The sequence below is a fragment of the Sabethes cyaneus genome, chromosome 3, assembly GCF_943734655.1.
Source record: "Sabethes cyaneus chromosome 3, idSabCyanKW18_F2, whole genome shotgun sequence".
In the NCBI taxonomy this organism is placed as follows: Eukaryota; Metazoa; Arthropoda; class Insecta; order Diptera; family Culicidae; genus Sabethes; species Sabethes cyaneus.
In genome coordinates this window covers 192,781,253-192,787,217 of record NC_071355.1, presented here as the reverse complement: position 1 = coordinate 192,787,217, position 5,965 = coordinate 192,781,253, and positions in this window count along the sequence as shown.

The window sequence follows — 5,965 nt, the reverse complement described above, 5'->3', positions numbered from 1 at the left end:
CAGAGCGAAGGATCGAGGTCCGAGTCTTGTGGAATACACGCGGTCACTTTGTACTTCTTTGCGCCATCGATCGGTTGTGTCGTATACTAGCGTCCGGTTTTCACAGTAACTTCTAAGATGGACCGGTACTCACATCTTGTGCAGTGTTTAGGAGGTGGTCAATCAATCCGTCGATTCTGATTCTTCAATATAAACATCATTAACGTGCACAGCCCTCACCTCAAAAGTACCGATGACGATAAGAAAGAAATCTATGCGCAGTTTGAGCGTGAATATGACCGCTGCCCAAAACATGATATCAAAATCGTCATCGGGAATTTCAATGCTCAGATCGGCCAACAGGACGAATACAAACCGGTGATTGGAGGGCTCAGTGAACACCAGTTGACCAACGAAATGGGCTTAAGACTTATCGACTTTGCCACCTCCAAGAACATGGCCGTACGTAGTAGCTTCTTCTAGCATGGACTCCTACACAAGTACACATGAATGTCACTAAATTAACCAGAAGCACAGATCACACCACGTTTTGATGGACTGTCGACACTTCTCAGATATCATTGATGTCAGATCCATATAGATGCACTACTCAAATCCCTGTCTAGTGATGGTTAAGATGCGCACGAAACTCTCCGTTGTGAACAACATTCGGTACCGATGCCAGTCTCGGTTGAATCTCGCATGACTGAAACAGTCAGACGTCACCGTAAACTACACGTATTTACTCGAAGCTGCATTGCCCGAAGACGAAGCCCTTCACGAGGATTGTTGGAGCATCATCAACCTAAATATTCCGGGAGAAAAAACGCTGTCTGAAAGAGCAGTAGTATGCGGAGGTGCAGTGACTAAATCGTTCTCATGAAACGCGAAAGTTCTACAAGAAACTGAACGGATATCGCAAAGCATTGGCAGCATTTTAAAGGACGACCGTGAGGTGACCGAAAGGCGGAAACAGCACTTCGACGAACACCTGAAACACGTGAACACCAACGGAGAAAAGGTGCTAGCCCCAACGATAGGCAGAGTTAAGGAGGGGGAAATGGCATCGGACTTTAAAACTGCGTATGATACCATCGACTGAAAAGAGCTATAGAAAATCATGGACGTAAACAGCTTTCCCAGGAAGCTGATCAAACTGATTTACTCTGCGAAGGATGGCACACAGTGCTGTGTTTGAATTACGGGTGGACTGTCAATTGTCTAACTTGGCTTACTATGGGCTTCAGAAGCAATTGCGGTTGAACAGACTAAGCCCTCGTGCCAAGTATACCCTGTACAAAAAGCTCATTAGACCGGTTGTTCTCTGCGGGCATGAAACGTGGACAATCCTCAAGGAGGACCTACGAGTGCTAAGAATGACCTTCGGTGGCGTACAGGAGAGCGGAATTTCGTTCAGCAGGCATTAAAACTGCATACCTACTCCTCAGGACGGCAAACCAATTAAGTAAGTAAGCGGAATGCCGGCATGGTTGGGCCACCTTTCGCCATTTGCTCATAACTTCTACATCAAAAGGAGTTATGTCCAAAGGCGTTTTCTAAATACATTGTTGCAAACATCTGAATACAAGGTATACATATGCACTTTATCTGGGCATGAATACTTTTTTTTTAAATCTAAAAATTTGATAACGGTAGCTTGAATCTTGAAGTTTACATCCTGTTTGAACCGCCAAATACGCTGAAATGGTCTTAGCATTTTTTGTTTTTCAAAAGGTTTTTCATTCCATTCATTCCAAAGTATGGGAATAGCTTTATGAGATGTTATCAAAAGTTTGAAATTTATCTGTACCTATCATAAGTAATGATTTTTTCAAATTAATCATCGACTGATAGTTATATTAGTTAGTTTGCTGCCATGAACCTTTTGTTGCCGTTGTTTTTAGAGGATAAAAAGTGACTTCTCGTATGTAAAATATCACGAGAAATCGCATGATCTAAATACGCGGAAATAACGAGCAGTTGCTCGTTTTGCCCTATTAATCCTTATTCCTTAGTTGTTTTGAAAGATTCTGGCTCTAATTTGGGATTCTAAGGTACGAAAAGTAGAAGAATATTGAGTACAAGTGGTATGTATATTTTAATTTTGAGCTAATATCATCTCGGGGTTTGATTTACTCCATTTAACTCCTGAGTTTTGTACTTTTTCCATAGTTTTTCAAGATAGCTTGTAAATTTGGACATTGCCACAAAAAATTCTCCACGCATTCTCACCTTTGCGACACATCTCCTATAGTGCCACAATACCGAACTTGTTGGATTCTAACTGATCGAATATAATCCTATCGCCACCAACGAAATTCAGTGATCTGCAGTTCCAGGTACCAAGCATCCATTCCATATCCTTATTCTGTCGCCATTGTCTATGCCGAATGTTCCGAGTTCGTAGTAAGGCGGGTTTAGGTATGTTGCCTTACTACCATGACCATACTACCGAGTATGGTAATGGGGCTGCCATCTTAGGTGTAGTGCTTAGACAACACATTTCTTAATTCAGCCGCCCGCTCTGGATCAGACGCTATCGTGAGCCGCGTATCAGGAGTACAACCGTGCACTTGGTTGAAGAATCGTCAAGCCACCAAGAGCCATGGGAACCGACGCTGAAGGGTGACAAGACTATTCCTTGTTGCTACGCTCAACATTTGTATGAGTGCCTGTCCCTCCTACTTTGTCGGTATACGACCTTAGTTTTCACCGGTTTCTGCTATGGTTGCTCGTATTCCAGCTGGTACCACGAGGGGGCAGGGATAGGAGCTGCTGGATAAGAGACAAAGAACCACTATGGGATCTATGTTACGCATTATCCAGTGGCGATACACCCCATAGTCCGGTTTTGACACTCAACATATCATTAAAAGTATGAAAACAGAGCTACATACTGTTATTTTCAGTATAGTTATTCATGATAACATCCTCTTTATTTTTTCCAAGAAAATAAAGCTGTAAGTCTTGAAACCAAAAAAGCTAGATTTGAAATTTCATTAAAATTGAGGCGATCCTAACCATAAATTTCGCAAGAAGAGTGGTCTTTCACAATGCAAAATTTATTTCTCGCATATCGTAACGCTATCTCATATAGTTTCGAAGGGAAATCAGATTTCCAGCTTATTCGTATTTGGTTATTCCTGGTAAGCGGTTTTTTTCAGTTTATTCTAAAACAGCAATTCTTCACCTAATAAACATTTCAATAAAATATATCCTATTTCAAGACAGAATCTCATGTTGATTAGCTTCTAAGAACAGACCAAAAATCAAACGAAGGCAGATCTCTGCTATTTTCAGCTCAGTGGCCGTCAGTGATTCGACGGTATTATATTCAAATCAAAACATTGACACTTCGTTTCCACGACGATCGTAAATAATTAAAAAATAAATCAGCTTCCACGAATTGCCTGCCGAACAGTATATCTCAAATTCGCTGAATGAGTTTCGATTTCTCAGAATCTAAATCTCATTTAAAATGGAAATAATCCTCTCACAACCGTTGACTTCCCACTCGGGTGTGATAAATTGTGCAGATGGCGCAAAAAAAATCGCTTTGCAAAACGTACGGGTCCAAAAGTGTTAGGCATCGGTTGTCGGTTTTGAATATCCACATTCACACTGGCATGGCTGGCAGTCGCTTCGTTGGGTCGTTCGTAAACACCACCAAAACCAAAGCATGAAAAGTCATCCATCTGCGCTCAGTCGTTTTACGTTATGATGAAAACAACAACAGAGAAGCAGAACGAGGAGAAAAAAAATTAGTTCATCTTATTTTTTACGCCCATTGTCGTAGTTTTCTTAGCCGAAAATTTCCAAATGGGCGAGAATTCAAAAAAGTAGCACTCTGCTGGCTCTGGCTCGAAACTTCCAAAAACCTGCCGCCTATGCGAACCAACGACACTCCGACCGGAGCGAAGTAGAGGGATTCCTTCTTAGCTGTGCTGCTGTGACTCCATCCGAGCGGACGCGGAGCGATTAGTCTTTTTGTCACTTTTCACCGTTTCTCTTTCCTCCTTTCGGATCGAATGGACGGATCGGATCGTAGGTTGCTTCAGATGATATAGGGTGGAACCATTCGCCGCGTGGGATAATATATATTACGTTTTACTTTTAAATAGCTGAAATATGTAATTTTAGCAAACTTCATATTTTATTTTTAATGGTGAGATGATGGAATAATGAAATAATTTACAAAAGATAAAATAAATAGTTAGGGTATGACACTGAATCCACGAATTGAAGAATATCCTAATTTAGTTAAAGTCATTTGAAGTTCAACCGGTACAACATGAACACTTTTTTTTCTTCAAACTCGGTGTTCCGTTTGCAATCATGATGCTACGATCGAGCTCGACAGCGCGCGAGAGTCATCGTACGCATGCATTACGGGGACGAAACCCCGAAGCGACACCGCTGTGCATCGTGGTGATGATCGCTGACTCTACCGAGAGTATGTAGGTACATGCATTATACATTCACAAACTTAGGCATGTGGTAGTAAGGTAGGCGTAGAAGGTAGAAAGCAGCATAAAATCCTGACTGGCAGAGTTGACTGCAGCGTGCGATGTGTGGATCGCCACTCTCGCAACGGAAAAGGCAACGAGAAAACGATCAAACCTCAAAAAGGTGTTATGTTGTGTCCCGCTCTCGCCGGAAGCCAAAAGCCGCGATAAGATAGAGGGAACACAGAGTGCGTGGGAGACAGATGCACCGTTTCTAACCGGACGGGTTTTGCCCGTCGAGAATATCTAACTGAGTAAATGTTTTCATAAGGTTTTTTTTCGTATAAGTCCGATGGAATTGACATTTTTATATATTAGCTATCTCATTACGATACACCTACGTTTGATTCCTTGATGTCATTTCAACAAAACCAATAATTTGAGCATTATTTGGCATGGACACCGCATGTTCAAACATTACCAAACCAAAATGAAATATAAAATTCAGCTCTTGACACACATTTAAAAAAATGTGTAATCTGCTGCATGAAATGCAAAAGTGAGATACTACATCAAAATACTTTGATTGGGTCAAAATTTGTCGAACAAAGATTATTTTTGTTTTCTTTAATGCCAGTTTGTTTTAATGCCATTAATTAATTATTTATTGGAAACGAGATACAGGCAAACTTCGATATAACGTACCCTCGATATTACGTACATATTTTCAAGTGTTGCAAATTTATTCTGTATTTACAGTTTAATTCATAATCATTTAAATACCCTGTCAATCTTACAAATTTACAACGGCTATCTAGTACCTCGATAAAGATTTCTGAGTTCCAATCAGGCCATTTTACAGCACAGTGGTGCTGAGTTGCAAAAACGCGACCATTGGCTATTACATACGTAAAAAAATCCGTAATTTTTCAAGGGTGATGTCTTTAAAGAAGTTTATTATTAAAATACAGTGTATCTTATTACACTACTAGCTGATTGCCCGATCTCACTCGGGACCCCTTTGTCACTCAGTCACTTGAACATCTGTTTTTGTAACGAAAACTCTCATAATGCAAGAAACAAAACCCTTTTTTTTCATTTGAAGGTGTCTACTCCCTTTGTCAGTTTCTCTCATGTTGTCCCCCAACCACTTGTAAATCTGTCTTCTTCTCGGTAATCCCTATAAATCGACACAAAGCCATTTTTACGTTTTTGAACCTCCCCCTTTTGAATGGCCACCCTATTCCCCCTCTCAAAAATAAAACAACTTATACAACTGCTACCATTCCAAATGCAAAAGAATTATGCCAAAAACATGTGTTTGACAAACGACGTATGATGAAGAACAGTCCTGAAGTTCCGGAGCTATGGTGGAACATATACATTCATACTTACGTTCCTTGTACTTTTACATTTTGGTTCCTTCCCAGTCTGCTCCCCCTTCACGTCACGTAGCTAATTATGCATCGGTTTGCTCAATGAAAATCGTTATAATGAAAATGCAACCTGAAATATATTCCTTCTAGGTGGAACCCGCTTCT